The following is a 17,039-nucleotide window of genomic DNA, read 5'->3' as shown; positions in this document are numbered from 1 at the left end:
TCTCTCTCTCTCTCTCTCTCTCTCTCTCTCTCACACACACACACACACACATACACACACTTCCTGAAATACCTGTGAACCAGGTACACACCATGACCCTTGAACTTGGAACTCTTGATTTCTAAGAATGAGGTATTCTCTAACAAAACCATGTTCCATGGATTAACTTTGGTAAACTCAACCTTGACAGAATCCAATAAAATCTACTGTCTAGTTCCAATACTGTCCACAAGGTCAAAGCTTTGTAAATTCTCTTTCATGTAATGTGTATGTGTGTGTGTGTGTGTGTATGTGTGTGTATACATATATATGAAAGGTACATACATACATACATACATCATGAGAATCTCAACTACATTAAACTGGACCTACCTGGTAGCCCACACTTGTAATCTCAACACTTGGGAGGCTGAGGCAGGAACACAGAGAATTTGAGACCAGCTTAGACTGCATAGCAAGACTCTGTCTCAGAAAACTAAAAAAATTAAAATATAACTACTGTATTGTAAAGGCTCACATAGATTTAAAAATCCCCAGCTTTATGGCTAAATTAAGACATTTTAGATGTGCCCTAGGTCATTTCATGATTCTCTTATTGTAAAAATGACATGAGAGTCCAGTGTCTGCCATGCAACTGGAAGCTACAGTCCCCAAGTGTTTAAACAATGGATCACATCATGTAAAGGCAGCCTCAGGGATGGTTTGCTGGAGGGAATCTGCCCAGGTCCATAGCAGGTTAGTCTACACCTCTAACAGTTATCCATGTAACATCCCCTAGGCTAGACACCAAATACAAAAGTATAGAAAGAAAATCTCTGATCAGACTTCCTGATGTGTCAACTGAGAACCCAGACTTAGCAGGAAATCCAACATGGATTGTACCACACAGCTGAACCCACAGACTTCCACCCACCTCTACACCTTGGGCTTCTTAGCCAAGTAATTATGCCTGAGTCTGTTTCCTCATGTGCAAGTACTCCTTGTCTTAAGATAGGGTTACATCACCCCAAAACCCCTAAGTTGAAAATGTTCTAAGTTCAAAATGAATATGCAGGTTGAGTATCTTTTCTGTGAAATGGCTGGTGGAGAACTGCTTTAGATTTCTCTAGATTTGAAATTATTTGCATATGTATAATGAGATACCCTGGGGGATAGGACTGACAAGTCTTAAACATGAAATTCACTTGTGTTTCATACACACAGCCTAAAGGTAATTTTATGCAATATTGTAGTCCACCTGCATTTTGACTGCAACCTGTCACATGAGGTCAAGTTTGGGATTTTCCACGTGGAGTGTCATTTCAGCTCTTAAAAAGTTACCAAGTTCAGAGCACTTCAGAGTCAGATTTCTGATTAGACATGCTTGACCTGTTACATACTAACCTACACAACCCAGGAAACTTAGCCACACAGAACATTCTGGGATGGTAGCTGCTTTCCCTTGTAACCTCCTAGCCACTGGAGGCTGAAGCTTCCTGCTACCCAGCATGGAAAAAAAAATGAAGAAAGATCAAGACTGAACCTTGAAAGATGGCTTGGAATGAGTACTTGTCACCTTCAAGCAATCATAGAAACAAAGTCAAGAAATGGAAACATTGTAAATAAAGGGCCAGCTGCAATGCAGAAGCTGCCATGCCGGGTGCTTTGAGGACCAAGTGGAAACATTGAAACAGAATTGGACACATTCATGCTGCTATCCCAGCAGGAGATGGCAGTGCAGAGTGCTTGGCTAGAGGACCCCAGAGATGGAGCCCGTTAGTCTCTCAAGTGAAGTCTGAGATGTCTTCAATGGAGGTATTGGAAAGGAGACTTGAAAGATGAATTATATACAGACTGGGCAGAGCCCAGATGCTGAAGGACAGAAAAAGGTAGGGTATTCAGCATTCCACAGGAAGAAAACTGCATGGGGTTGCAAGTAAAAACAAGACCGACCAAGAGATTGCATATGAGTTGCTTCTAACTAGGCTCTGAGCTGAAGTACAGGTCAGTAGTGGATGAAGCTGGAAACAGGCAAAACTACAATACCTCTGCTAGGTATGCATGGTCACATCCAGGCTATCAGAGAGGTAACAGAGCCAACCAAACTCCTGTGAGCACGTCTACTCAGTCACCTCTTTTCATGGCTCAAAACAGCCAGATGCTTCTGCAAGATTCTGATTCTAAAATTAATAATGCTCATTACAGATGGTTTTGAAAATATAAAACAACTTTTTCCACTTTCAATTAAGAAGGGCTTGCTTCATAATAGCTCATTATATTGTATGTCAAGCTAATTGAAGGGCTGGTTAGCAGAACATTAAGTTGTTTAATTCCCTACACCATCTTCCCCTTGGACTTTGCATCTCATGACTGAGGAATAAGCAGCACCCTGCAGAAGGTCCTAGCACCTCATCTCAGGCTTGATCCTCACTGGATCTTTCTTTCCAGGAGAGAAAAGACTCATCATGGTGTGCCACATTACCGGTTCCTTCTAGTTTTGAAGTAATACATCTTGTTGATGATTAAAAACAAACAAACAAACAAAAAAAACAGACTTTTGAGCGGAGAAGATGGCTCAGTGGGTAAAGCACTTGCTGCACAACCATGAGGTCACAAGTTTGAATCCTCAGGAAACGTGGAAAGTCAGGCATGCTAGTGCACATCTGTAATCTTGGTGCTCTTAAAATTAGGTAGGAAGCAGATGGGAGAATCCTCAGAAATTTTGGGGCCTGCTAGTCAAACATGAGACCCTACCTCAAACAATGTGGATGGCAAGGACAGATACCCAAGGTCTGCTAACTTCTCATGTGCTATGGCACTCTAGCACCCGCAATGACACCACACAGGAATACCCAGTGGAGGGGGAGGAGTGAGGGAGGAAGAGGGAAAGGGAGAGAGAGATGGGGGAGGGAGCAGGAGAGAATGCACAGTCTAGAGATTTTAAATAAGACCCTTCAGGTTTGGTTCCTGTCTCTATCCTTACCAAGCACCATTCGGGGACTTTCCTAGCTCATGGGCCCATGGTTGCTTTGCTCATCGGTCACACCAGGACTGGGTCCAGTGTGTGCACACTGGGCTGCAGTTACCCAGGTGAGCCTGATGAGCCATGGCGGAAAAGCTTTCTGTCACAGGGTGTGCTTATTCACTTGACACTCAGCAGAAGGGGCCCCAGAGGGAAACATCGCTGCTAAAGCCCCAAAGCTGGGATCCCCTCATTAGTGCTGTACTCACCCCATTGTTCTTTGAATAGACTGGTCCCCTGGTGCTTTGGAGATGCCTTGCTCTCAGATATAAGTGCTGGCTTTTTTACTTCCGATAACAGATGGGTTCAGGAAGCTGAAGCAGAACTCCAAAGTTGGGCTTCGTTCAGTTCAGCTGCCGTGGCCATTAGGGAAGATTTCACAGAGCAGAAATGGGGCTCCCTCAGTTTACTCATTTGTCTTTGGGGGAGTGTCTGTCTCTGACTTTTAAGATATTGCTGCATGTCTGTGTGAAAGTAAGGGGCTTTCATCACCTTGCTGATCAGTTTTAAGAGGAATAGAAAAGTGACCATTCTGTTTAATAGACCAAGTGTAGGTTCTGGTTGTCTCAAGACACCTAGCCTTGGCCATGTGTCATCAATACACTTATTAAAGACACAGGAGGGTGTTGGAGATGGCTCAATAAGTAAAAAACACCACCAAACAGTGGCCTGAATTCCACCCCCAGGACCCATACGTCGTTCTCTGGCTTTCATACATGTGTCATGCCTGTGCATATGCACACATGCAATAAATAAATAAATAAATATACTTTTTAAAAGAGACACTCATGAGGAAAGCAGAGGAGGGAGATGTATTCAATGTGGCCATAGTGCAGGTAAAGGCATCCAGGAACCCCACATCCATAATTAACGTCCTGACATGAGATTTAGCACTGGCTGAAAGAAGGATGGTGGCTCAGTCTTTGCCACTGTCTTACTTAGGTTTTTACTGCTGTGAACAGACACCATGACCAAGGCAAGACTTATAAAGGACAACATTTAATTGAGGCTGACCTACAGGTTCAGAGGTTCAGTTCCTTATCATCAAGGTAGAAGCATGGCAGCATCTAGGCAGGCATGGTGCAGGAGGAGCTGAGAGTTCTACATCTTTATCTGAAGGCTGCTAGTGGAAGCCCATGCCCACAGTGACATACCTACTCCAACAAAGCTACACTTACTCCACCCAGGCCACACCTGCAAATAGTATCACTCCCTGGGCCAAGAATATTCAAACCATGACATTCTACTTGTCATGAGAGGCTATTGGTGAAGCCTAGTTGCAGTGGAAGACACCAGCGTATTGGAGATACCGGTACCATGGGTTGATCACCAAGAACAGCAGCAGCAATGAAGTGGATCAACCTGAGCTTAGAGTGCTACAGAGGGCAGAGCTGTCCAAACATGAGTTTATGGGGGCATACTTAAACATAGCATAATGCAAAATACATTTAGTCCAACAGTTTTAACAGTGCTAAAAGTCCAAAGTTCAAAGTCTCTTCTGAGATTCACCAATCACTTAACTGTAATCCCCAAAGCAAGACAGGAAACCAGCTGGGCACACTCCAAACTCTGCATCTCCAAGGCTGATGACAAAGCAGTCTTCAGATCTCCAACTCCTTTTTCATCTTTGTTGACTGCAACAAACTTCTCCTGGACTGGTTCCACTCCCTGTTAGCAGCTTTCCTCAAGAGATAGCCCATGGCTCTGGCATCTCTAACATCTTCGGGTCTCCAAGGCAACTTCAATGTTACAGCTTCTTGTTTTAATGTCTGGGATCCACACATGATCTTACGGGCTCCTTCAAAGGGTTGGCATCACTTCTCCAGCTCTGCTCTCTGTAGCACTCTAAGCTCAGGTTGATCCACTTCATTGCTGCTGCGATTCTTGGTGCTCAACCCATGGTACTGGCATCTCCCAAACGCTAGGGTCTTCCACTGCAACTAGGCTTCACCAATAGCCTCTCATAGGCTCTCTTCATGGTACCAAGCCTCAAATCCTTTGAATGACCCCTTCAGTCCTGGGCCATCAACTGCAACTGAGGCTACACCTTCACCAATGGCCTTAGACCATGGCCTCTCACTGTGCCAAGCCTCAGCTGTTCTTCATGACCCCTTCATACCTTCAAAACCAGTAACACCTGGGTGACTCTTACACATTACAAAGTACAGCTGCAGCACAAGATACAAGCTTAGCTATCTCTGGAACACAGCTTCTTTGTGCTCTCAGAAAACACTTCCCAGAAGATTTCACCTCAGTGAGGATGTTCTCTTCTTCTCTTTATTTATTTATTTGTTTGTTTGTTTGTTTGTTTGTTTGTTTGTAGACAGGGTTTCTCTGTGTAGCCCTGGCTGTCCTGGAACTCACTCTGTAGACCAGGCTGGCCTCGAACTCAGAAATCTGCCTGCCTCTGCCTCCCAAGTGCTGGGATTAAAGGCGTGCGCCACCACGTCCGGCAATGCTGGTCTCTTCTTAATCACCACTAATTTCTTAGCTCCAGCTAACCAGGATCAACTGTCCTAATAGTCCTTTCTATTTTTCATTCGAAAGCCAGAGCCACATGATTGAAGCTGCCGTGTTCTGTGGCTTGCTGGGCCTGAACATGGCCACCTTATTCTATTACCAGCTTTCTGCTTTCCAACTCCCTCTCTGCCTAAATTTGGCTTTCCTGGAACTTGCTCTGTAGCTTGACCTTGAACTCAGAGATCTGCATGGCTCTGTCTCTTGTAATGCTAGAAAAGGCACATACTACCATGCCTGGATTTAAACTTTTCTTCACCTAAAGCCTGCTTTGTCCCAGGCTGGCCTTCAACTCACAGATCTGTTTGGCTTTATCTCCTAGAATTAAAGGTGTATACCACTATGCCTGGAACTAAATTTAGCTGGGTAGGATCTTGTCCCCAAATCCCTTAATCTGTTACCTCCTAGAACATAGGATTCGGTTCCCTTTCGCTTCCTGGTGCCTCTTTAATACTTGAATCATATATTTCATATTTTTTTCCTTTTTCAGCTTGCTACCCTTGTTTAAAATGTTCTTCATGAAACTTAACCAGAGAACAAAGTCTATGATGGGCGTCTCTGAGACATCCTTTGCCAATGCAATTAATCTGAGTCTCTTCACCTTAGCCTCAGGGAGACTTTTCAGCCAAGGGCAAAAAGTAGCCACATTCTTCACCAAAATACCACAAGAACAGTCTCTAGGCCACATATTGAAATTCTCCACAGAAACCTCTTGGGCCAGGTCTGCACAATTCAAATCACTCTCAGTAACAAAGCCTTCCATATTCCTACTAGGGTTGTGCATTAAGCCCCATTTAAAGCATTCCAATGTTTTCCAAATCCAAAATCCCAAAGTCCACAGTCTCCCAAACAAAAGCATGGTCAGAGCTATCACAGCAATACCCCAGTCCCTAGTACCAACTTCTTTCTTAGTTAGGGTTTTATTGATGTGAACAGACACCATGACCAAGGCAAGTCTTATAAAGGACAGCATTTAATTGGGACTGGCTTACAGGTTCAGAGGTTCAATCCATTATCATCAAGGTAGGAGCATGGCAGCATCTAGAAAGGCATGGTACTGGAGGAACTGAGAGTTTTACATCTTCATCTGAAGGCTGCTAGTGGAAGGTTGCTAGTGGAAGCCCATACCCACAGTGACATACCTACTCCAACAAGGCCACACTTACTCCAATAAGGCCACATTTTCCAATAGTACCACTCCCTGGGCCAAGCATATTCAAACCATGACAGCCACTCTGGGCCTGTATTTGTCCCCAGTGTCTTTTGGGTGTCTGCTTCATTCTCTCACAAATCACCATTCTTCATATATATCTGTGTAGTTCACCAGTCCAAATACCTGATAGAGATTTCCAGAATCCCAGAGTCACAATGTCTATTTTTATTATTATTATTATCACAATCTGATTCAGCTTGGGTCCAACTAGCTATAGCCAAGAGAAGGGGTAGACTGGTCCCCATGTCTGCTCAGTGCAGTTGGGGACTGATCTTGTTTCTCCACTGTGCCATCTGAACTGCTGCTTTCTTTCAGAGCATCTGAGTTGTTTTTCTTGTTACTGTGACCAAGAAGTAACTTAAGGGAGAGAGTGCTTTTGTTGGCTCATGGTATAAGGTGATATAGTTCATCATCTGAAGGAAGGCATGGTGACAGGAGTGCGAGGTGGCTGGAAACTTTGTGTCAGCAATAATAAGAAAGCAGGAAGTAGACAAGCAGTGGGGTTGGCACTCCTGTGACACCTCAAGGCCTGCCTCTTGTGACTTACTTCCTCCAGCAAGGTTCTATTTCCTAAAGGTTTCAACCTACCCAAACAGAATCCCTCACTGGGAACCAAGCAATCAAAACATGGAAGTCTATGGGGCAACATTTCACTCTCTAACTACAACAGTCACATACTTCTGCATCCTTTATCCTTTTTTGTTTTTTTGAGACAGGGTTTCTCTGTGTAGCCCTGGCTGTCCTGGAACTCATTCTGTAGACCAGACTGGCCTCGAACTCAAAAATCCGCCTGCCTCTGCCTCCTGAGTGCTGGGATTAAAGGCGTGTACCACCACTACCGGGCTGCATCCTTTATCTTCCCGCCCACTGAGATGACTATTGCTGGAGAAACATTTGCTCATTTTGCCTATCCAGTGTCCGTTGCTCCCTCTAGCTTTGAATCCCATTTTTTCTTTTGGAAACACTGCATAATACCCATATGACCCAGGCAAGCTTCCACTCTCACACCTGCCTGGTTAGAGTCACGATTTTTTTTTTAGAATTTGACTCAGTTACCAAACAGAACCAATGGAAGTCTTAGCTAGGAGTTTTGCTGGTTCTATCTGAAAAGGAATGCTCTCTTTCTGCTGGAGTTGCCAAAATTAAGCTGAGTGCTGCTGGTGACCGTCTTGAGTGGTCCCTAACATAAAACCAAATTTAGGTGAAAAGAAGACAGAGCTAAGAAGTAGAAACAAATGGTGGAGCCCATGGTTAAAGGAATAACTAAACATGACCAGATCTGCAGTGAGTGCTGAAATAATCTGTTTATTCCTTTACTTTTTCACTTTTACCCATCACACATGGAATTGTGTTATACAAGGGCATATTCATATTGATATATTATACACTATGCTCATTTCTTTCCCCATGCCCAAACTTCTCTCTTACTTCCCTCACCATGTTTAGTCTCCTTTGTTCCCTACTTAGTTTCTCTTCTACTTTCATGTCGTGTGTGTGTGTGTGTGTGTGTGTGTTCATGATTTTGTATATCTACATAAAACAAGAAGCCAGGGCCATTAAGATGGTTTGGCTGGTAAAGATGCTTGTCACTAAGCCTGACAGCCTGAGTTCCATCTCTGAACCAACAGTGACACCCAACTCCTGCAAATTGTCCTCTGACTTCCATACACATGCTGTGAAGTGTGCACACCCTCTACTGCAACACACAAAAAGTAACTGTCGGGGCTGGTGAGATGGCTCAGTGGGTAAGAGCACCCGACTGTTCTTCTGAAGGTCCAGAGTTCAAATCCCAGCAACCACATGGTGGCTCACAACCATCTGCAACGAGATCTGGCGCCCTCTTCTGGAGTGTCTGAAGACAGCTACAGTGTACTTACATATAATAAATAAATCTTTAAAAAAAAAAAAAAAAGTAACTGTCATTTTTCATGTGAACTTGGAAATCACAAGTGAGAGGAAACATATACTATTTGTGTTTAAGAAACTGGGTTAATTCTTATGTGATTGTCCTCAGTTGTACCCATGGTGTGACTTTGTTACTCTTTGTGGTTGAAAAGCTTGTATTGTGTACAGTAGACATTCTTTTGTTGATGGATAACTAGGTCAGTTCCACAGCTTAGCTACTGTGAATAGCACTATAGTAAATATTGATGTGAAACTATCTCTGGGATGTGTTGAAGTGCTTCAGGCAAATACCTGGGAGTTGTATAGCTGGCCCATGTGGTAGATCTAGTTTTTTTTTGTTTGTTTGTTTGTTTGTTTTTGTTTTAACCCACTATCCTGACTTCCATGATGACTGGACCAGTTTGCAACCCCACTAACAATGTATAGGGTTCTCTCTCTCTCTCTCTTTTTTTTTACTACATCTTTGCCAGTGTTAATACTTTTCTCCACTATTCTGTCTGGGTGATATAAAATCTGTGTAGTTTCAATTTATATTTCCCTGATGACTAGCAATGCTGAACATTATATGTGTATGTGTGTGTGTATGTGTATCTGTGTATATTCCATTTGTACTTCATCCTTTGAGAATTTCTGTTATGTTCATTAGCCCGTTATTTGATTAGTCTGTTTGATTTGTTGTTTTATCTTTTTGAGCATTCTTTGTATACTTGGGATATTAATCCTTTGTCGGATATCTAGGTAGCAAAAGTTTCTTTCCTTTATTGTGTACAAAAGTTCAATATCTTTCTTTCTTTCTTTCTTTCTTTCTTTCTTTCTTTCTTTTTCCCTTAAGGCAATGATGAGTTGACTTTTATCATTGTGCACAATACAGTGAATAAACAAAGGCCTTTTTAGGGGCTTAGGTACTTTAACTCCCTAATCTGTAGGTGCTGGACTCTCCTTTATTCTCCTGGCTGCTTTGAGTAAAAGTTCTGTGGGTCAAACAGGAGGCTGGGACACACTTTCTAAACATTCCTCGATGTCTTAGCTACTCTTCTGTGGCTGTGATAAATCTGTCCAGAAGGTCCATAACAGCAAGGGAGTCATGGCAGCTGGAGCAGGAGACAGTTTCATTCAAAGCACCATACACGCTCCCCTTGAGAAAACTACACAATTGCAGCTGACTGCTTTGGCTCCTGTAGGTGCAGCCTTGACCAGAGCTGTTGCAACAGTTATTTTGCTATCACAAGTCTTGGTGAACATTAGCTGATGCGGCTACAATTTCAGACTGACCAGGGTCCAGGGCAAGCACTTCCCCTAGCAGCGGGCTTACAGGAAGCCTAAGGTGTCCGGTGCAAAGACAAATCTGCATTTGTAAGCCAGTTGTGCGGTGATGCAAACCTTCATTTGCATGCATGTGAGGTGCACGTGATCAGTTTGAACACTCTTTCTCTGGGTGGCTTGTCACTGTTCATTTTCCCCTTAGCTGGGAGACAGTGCTCCTGGAGCACTCTCAGACACAATAAAAGGTTTCTCCCTGGTCGGTCATTTCTTGCTTGGATTTAGCGAGTGAGTTGAGTTGGTAACAAGAAAAAAAATCAGCAGGGAGGACCTGTGAAGCCCCTGTGGCAGAGACAGCTGAGCAGCCACAGGCTAAGTTACACAAGTGGGAAGGCAGCAGCTGACAAAGGGGCAGAGCTGCTGAAGATGCAGTGGCAGCTGAACAGAGGGATGGCAGGACAAATGCAGCAAGGAAGACAGAAGCAGAGAGAAGAAAGAGCTGAGGCTGAGGAAGGATAGAAGGCTGCAAAGCACTGTAGGAGAGACACTGCTGCCCTCTTAGCCGGCAGAGTTCCAGAGAGCTATGAAGAACCATAACACTGGTTCCTACTGTGGGCTGGGAATTCCAGTACAGTAGCCCAGCCAGAATCAAAGGCTCAAGTGTCTGCTGCTGCCAGGGACTGGGGATCCTTAACCTAGGCCTGCTAAGCAGCTTTAGTGCATCAGGGATGCCTGAGACCTGAGACCTGAGAACTGTAACATTAACAGGCTCCCTTGCATCCTCTTCTGCCAGTGGCTGCCTCTCCTACCTGATGCTGTCAAATGCCAAGGGACACCAAAGCTGCCAAAACCAGTGCTAGAGAGTATCTTATGTCCCAAGATCTCTATCCAAGTAGAGCCCAAGAAGCTCAGCCAGCTGGTGGGGAACAGTTTTACTTGATTTAATTTCAGTCTCTCCTTTTTATTAGCTTTAAAGTTTTTATTATTATTACTGTTATTACAAAAGCTATCTGGGGAGATGGCTCAGTAGGTAAGAGTGCTTGCTGCTCTGCCAGAAAATCCAGGTTTGGTTCCCAGCACCTACACAGGACTGATCACAACTTCCTATCACTGTAACTCCAGGGGGTATCATTTAACTTCTGACTTCTGAGGCATGCACACACACACACACACATACACACAGAGACACACGCACACTCAGAGACACACACACACACACACACACACACAGAGAGAGAGAGAGAGAGAGAGAGAGAGAGAGAGAGAGAGAGAGAGAGAGAGAATAATTCTTTAAAAGTCTGTCACCCAGCTAATAAAGCAGAGGAACATGTCACAAGCAAGAACCCTTGTCCACCACTTAACTTTCTCCAGCCACAGATAGTCTTTCAGCTCTTTTGGAGATCTTTTTCTGTGTAAATGCACACATAACCACCATGAGACTTACCACATAGAGCACTAATCTACAACCTAAAAAAAAAACAACATAAAATGTAGCTATCTGGCCACCCAATGTACACATATGTAGCTTACTCTCTTTTTGTGATGCCATCCATCACATGTCATCATATGTGTTTGATAATTTGACAATTAATTCTTTACAGGAGAGATTTGCATTGCCATCAGTGTTCGTGATTATGGGAAATGATGCTGAGTGGCCGTGAACAGTTCCAGGCTTGATGGCTCCTGTATACCTGTTCAATGCTCACTGTCACCAAGACTCCCCCCACCCCAAAGTCCAGTGGGTTCTTTGTAATAAACATGCATGGTAAATAACAAACACAAGTATCTCAGTTATTTTTTTAATGTTTCGATAAGACACCATGACCTAGGCAATATATAAAAGAAAGTGTTTAATTTGGGACTCATGGTTCCAGAGGGTTAGAGTCCACATGACCGTCTTAGTGGGAAGCATGGCAGTAGGTGGTAGTGGACACATAGACACAACACTGGAACAGTAGTTGCAAGCTTGCATCTTGACCCACAAGCAGGAGGCAGAGAGTGCTACCTGGGAACGGCATGGGCTTTTGAAATCTCAAAGTTCACCCCAGTGACACATCTCCTCAAATGAAGTCACACCTCTTAATCCCTGCTAAACAGTTCCAGCAAGTTTGGACTAAGCATTCAAATATATGAGCCTATGGGGTCATTTTCATCCAAGCCACAACAATGAGTGATGAGATCAATGTTCACTGTCCCTTCCTCAGCTGTGTTGGATATTATCTTAATCCTTGTATTTTGTTTGTTTGAGATGAGGTCTGCCTATGTAGCCCTGCTCCCTTCAACTCAAAGGCTCAAGAGGTTTGCCTGCCTCAGCCACCTAAGTTAACCTTCATGAGTGACTCCAGATAACATCCCATGAGTGTTGGTGTGCGAGATGTGTAGCTGCCAGTAGTCTGAAGGACTCTGCTCATAAAGAGAATTGCTTGGATGCCTTCTCAGATCCCCTTCCCTTCCAGTCCTACAGAACACAGTCCTTGCCATCTCCATAGATCCTGGCTCTTCCTCTCCAGGGCTCCCATTGTAAAATACCGAAACTATTTACTGGCATGTCTGTTTTCTCACTCCCTGGAGGCTGAGCATCCATGAAAGGACTGAATCATGTTGATAATCTAGTCACTGGTCCTTGGTAATTTTTGCTTACTTTTCATGTTGATTTTTTTTCTCTCTCTCTCTCCTCACATCCTACTTCCATCATTTCACAATATAGGATCTTACTATGTAGGACAGGTTGGCCTTGAACTTTCGACTTGTCTTCTTCAAACTCCCAAGAGCTGGGCATTCTCAGTGTTCTAACGGTACTCTTGCCTTCTGACACATATGGGGGCATCTGAAACACAAGACCTGGGCAGACGTTCTCAATGGTATAACTGTACTTTTGCCTTCTGACACATATGGGGGCATCTGAAACACTCAGGCATTTGCTTTCACAAACACCATTTCTGGAGTGCAAGAGCAGGGCTCTGTGTTCAAAGCTGCCTGCCTGGCTGTGATGCACCTGTTAGCTTCCACTTGATTGGGCTTACCTTGCATCTTACATTCTGCCTGGAACAAGCTCAGCTAAGATGCTGATGTGGAGTTCATGGCTCTTTATGGTGTCTTCTAACTCCCTTCGGACAAGTTCTTTCTCCAAACCTCACTGGAATTTTGCTACCATCTCCATGAGGTTGCCTTTCCTTCCAGTGCTGAGCTCCCCTTTTCTGTTGTGGGTTTTCTCTCGTATTTTTTGGCCTCAGACTGTGCCCATTCTGGGCTTACAACGTTTGCTGTTGAGTACACAATTCAGACATCTCTCTCCAGTAAAAATCTTCCATTCATAGAAGCCTCTGTCTAAAAGATCACGAGCCAACTTGAATCTTTATTCAAGAACCAGCTATTGCCCTGGAGGCATTCCGATCCTACACACTCTACAGAGTAACCATTGCTCATTGTTTCTGTAAGGGGCCAGTAAGGTTTGTCAGGGACCGAGCAGAGTTATGACTGGCTAAAAAGGCTGTCAACTCTGTGCTCATGCGTTTCCTCTGAACAGTCGAACTCTGTGAAGTGATAGATGAATACAGTTTAAGATCAAGCCTCGGGGACAAAAACACAACATACTAGAAAATATCTGCCAAATATTGTCCTACAAAGAATGTTCTGGACTGGGCAGGTCCACATATGCTCTGCAAAGAGCTCTCCTGTCGGCCATCTGTGGTTAACAAGCATGCTCCTCACTGACCGTCTGCTTTTGGCTTCTTTTCAGCCTTAAATAAATAAAGATGATTTATCATGTGAGACCAGGGAGTCTGCCTTTGTAAAATGAAAGTCTAGCACACTGGGAATACGATGAGGGAGGAATTGTCTGGAAAGGGAATAGAGTCCTGCCTGCCATCATTACCAGCGAGTCTCCTCTCTTGTACTTTGTTCTCCAAGGAGTCTCTGGAAACAAAGCCTTCCCTTCAACTTCCTTTATTATCACTGCTGAGAGCAGTACATGGTTATGGGGTAATTGTAAAGCTCTAGCAATTGGAGTGCCATGACTCTTCTTGCTGCTGCTACTGCTACTACCTCTCTCCCCTCCCCCCTTTCTCTCTCTCTCTCTCTCTCTCTCTCTCTCTCTCTCTCTCTCTCTCTCTCTCTGTGTGTGTGTGTGTGTGTGTGTATAATGAAGAAATAGGTTGTCTGTGAGCTAGCCCTATCCAAATGTACCGAGCATGTAACTGTGATGACAGAAACCATATGTCCTATCCAGTACTGGAGCCACTATTCTCTTGAGCCCTTGATATGTGGCTCATGTGGTGGAAGAGGAAGTGACTTTTAAACTGCATTGAATTCCCTGAGTTGTAAGAGAAGTGACACCACGAGACAGTGGCTCTTGTCTGGACCTCGATAGACCATTCTGCTCTTTGTGCTTTTGCTGACTTTGTGGCCCACACAAGCACTCTCTGTTCAACTAAAGTTCCCTAGGCAGCACAGGGTGCCATGTAAGTGCTTATGCTTGCCAAAATTACAGAGCCACACTACCTAGAGCTTACCAGCCTTGTAGAGCAAAGGAGGGTTCTTGTACGGTGTGAACTTGCAGTAATGAGCTTGTGCGAAGGGATATTCTAGAAAGTGGGTCAAGTACTATGTCCCAGGAGCATATGTAACAACTTTGAAAAAGAGGTGAAATTTAGTGATGTGTTCTGAAATTCTGGACTTTTATCTATTTTTCAGAAGGAGAGACTGGCCTTGGGCCTCAAGCTTGAGTGAGCCCCAATTTTCTTCACTGACACGGCTTTTCATCAGGCCCTGGCAACAACCTAAGAAAGATCTGTCTCTGTTTTGATATCATTAAAAATCCGTTCATCAGGACCCTGATATAGCTGTCTCTTGTGAGACTATGCCGGGGCCTGGCAAATACAGAAGTGGATGCTCACAGTCAGCTAGTGAATGGATCACAGGGCACCCAATGGAGGAGCTAGAGAAAGTACCCAAGGAGCTAAAGGGATCTGCAACCCTATAGGTGCAACAACATTATGAACTAACCAGTACTCCGAAGCTCTTGACTCTAGCTGCATATGTACCAAAAGATGGCCTAATCGGCCATCACTGGAAAGAGAGGCCCATTGGACATGCAAACTTTATATGCCCCAGTACAGGGGAACCCCAGGGCCAAAAAGTAGGAGTGGGTGGGTAAGGGAGTGGGGGGGAGGGTATGGGGGACTTTTGGGATAGCATTGGAAATGTAATTGAGGAAAATACCTAATAAAAATATATATATTAAAAAAAATCCGTTCATCAACCCATCACCAGGCAATCCACCAGCTAATCAAATCAAGCCAACAGTAAATATGTTTATGAGGCTATATCTGCATTCCCACAAGTCTATGACAGTCATCTAGTCAGATGACTTTTTAAGGAAACTGAGGCACAGAGGAGCACAATGTGGGACCCCTTCGGGAGCATGTGGATAGAGTCAGAACAGACTGGAAACATACACTGCATGAAGACAGTTTTAACAAAAATTTCAATTAGATTTATCCGTGGTTTAGTTTACGCATGAATGTTTGCCTGTATGTATGTATGTATGTGTGCATGTATGTATGTGTGCATGTATGTGCACCACCTGTATAGCTGTCACCCTCAGATGTCAGAAAAGGGTGTCAGATGCCCTGGAACTATAATTGCAGATGGTAGTGGGCCATCAAGTAGGTGCTGAGAATTTAACCAGTGTCCTTTAGACAAGCAATTGGTGTTCTTAATTGCCGAAGTATTTCTCCAGCCCCAAGACAATTTGTGTGTGTGTGTGTGTCTCCTTCTTGATTTGAATTAAAATTAGAAAGCATGACTTTAAAAAATAAGCATCTGGGCTGTCAAGTTTGGGGGGCGATCAGAAGTTAAACATGGTGTTATATTTGTACACTGCCAGGGGCTCATGTTTCCCAGGAAAGACTAACTTTGTTGCCATAACTGACAAGGACTTAACAGTTAGTGATATTAAATGTTTCAGGTGGAGCAGAGGAGAGGGATCCTGTCATCCCTCAGCCTTCATCCAGGAGCACCTTCCCTCTGTCCCCTCATCAACTGAGGAGCCATGGACTCTCCATTCCTTTTGTGCCTTTTGCTAAGCTCGGAGCACATGTTCATCAGAACCTCTTCTCTCATTTGCTTTATCTTATCTAACTCCAGTGATTTAAGCAATGATAGAATACACCATGCAAGAAAGCCTGGAAGGCCATTGTTGGCAGAGGGCACAATATCAGATACCAGTTAAACACATCCAAAGAGGGTCATCAAATCCTAGAAGGAAAACCTTGGGGAACATTTTTGAAATGAGTATTATATTGTTTCTGAAAATTCTATAAGGGAATGGGATAGTTTAGAGATTACTTGGATCTTTTGTGTTTGTTTGTTTGTTTTTCATGAAATACTTTAAATACACAGTTGACTATATATATTAAGAAGATACGAAACAAAATAATGAGGAAACAGCTTAAGTAATACAGAATCTGCTTTTGAAGCAGAGGCAGGCAGATCTCTGAGTTTTAACCCAGCCTGGTCTACATAGGGAGCTCCAGAACAGCCAGGGCTACACAAAGAAACCATGTCTTAAGTGTGTGTATGTGTCTGTGTGTGTTTATGTGTATCTATATAAACAAACAAACAACTAAACATATAAGAAAAGAAATACAGCCGGGCAGAGGTGGAGCACACCTTTAATCCCAGCACTNGGGAGGCAGAGGNAGGNGGATTTCTGAGTTCGAGGCCAGCCTGGTCTACAGAGTGAGTTCCAGGACAGCCAGGGCTATACAGAGAAACCCTGTTTCAACCCCCCCACCCCCCTCAAAAAAAGAAAACACAGAATCTTTAACAATATAAATAAAAGTTTATATTTTGGTTTGGCTTCTTTTGCTGGGATAAACACCATGACCAAAAGCAACTTGGAGAGAAAAGGGTTTATTTCAGCTTACACTTCAGGTGGCAGTTAATCATAGAGGAAAGCAGGGCAGAAACTGACACAGAGACCACAGACTGCAGTGCTACTTACTTGCTGCTTACTGGCTTATTCCCCTGGCTTGCTCAGCTGCCTTTGTGATACAGGCCAGGCTCACTTGCCCAGGGATAGACCCCTCCTCCATTGACTAACAGTTAAGGAAATACCCTATGGACATACCCACAGACCAA

Source organism: Mus caroli, chromosome 7, assembly GCF_900094665.2.
Source record: "Mus caroli chromosome 7, CAROLI_EIJ_v1.1, whole genome shotgun sequence".
NCBI classification, from domain to species: domain Eukaryota; kingdom Metazoa; phylum Chordata; class Mammalia; order Rodentia; family Muridae; genus Mus; species Mus caroli.
Note: the sequence above shows the minus strand (reverse complement) of the source record.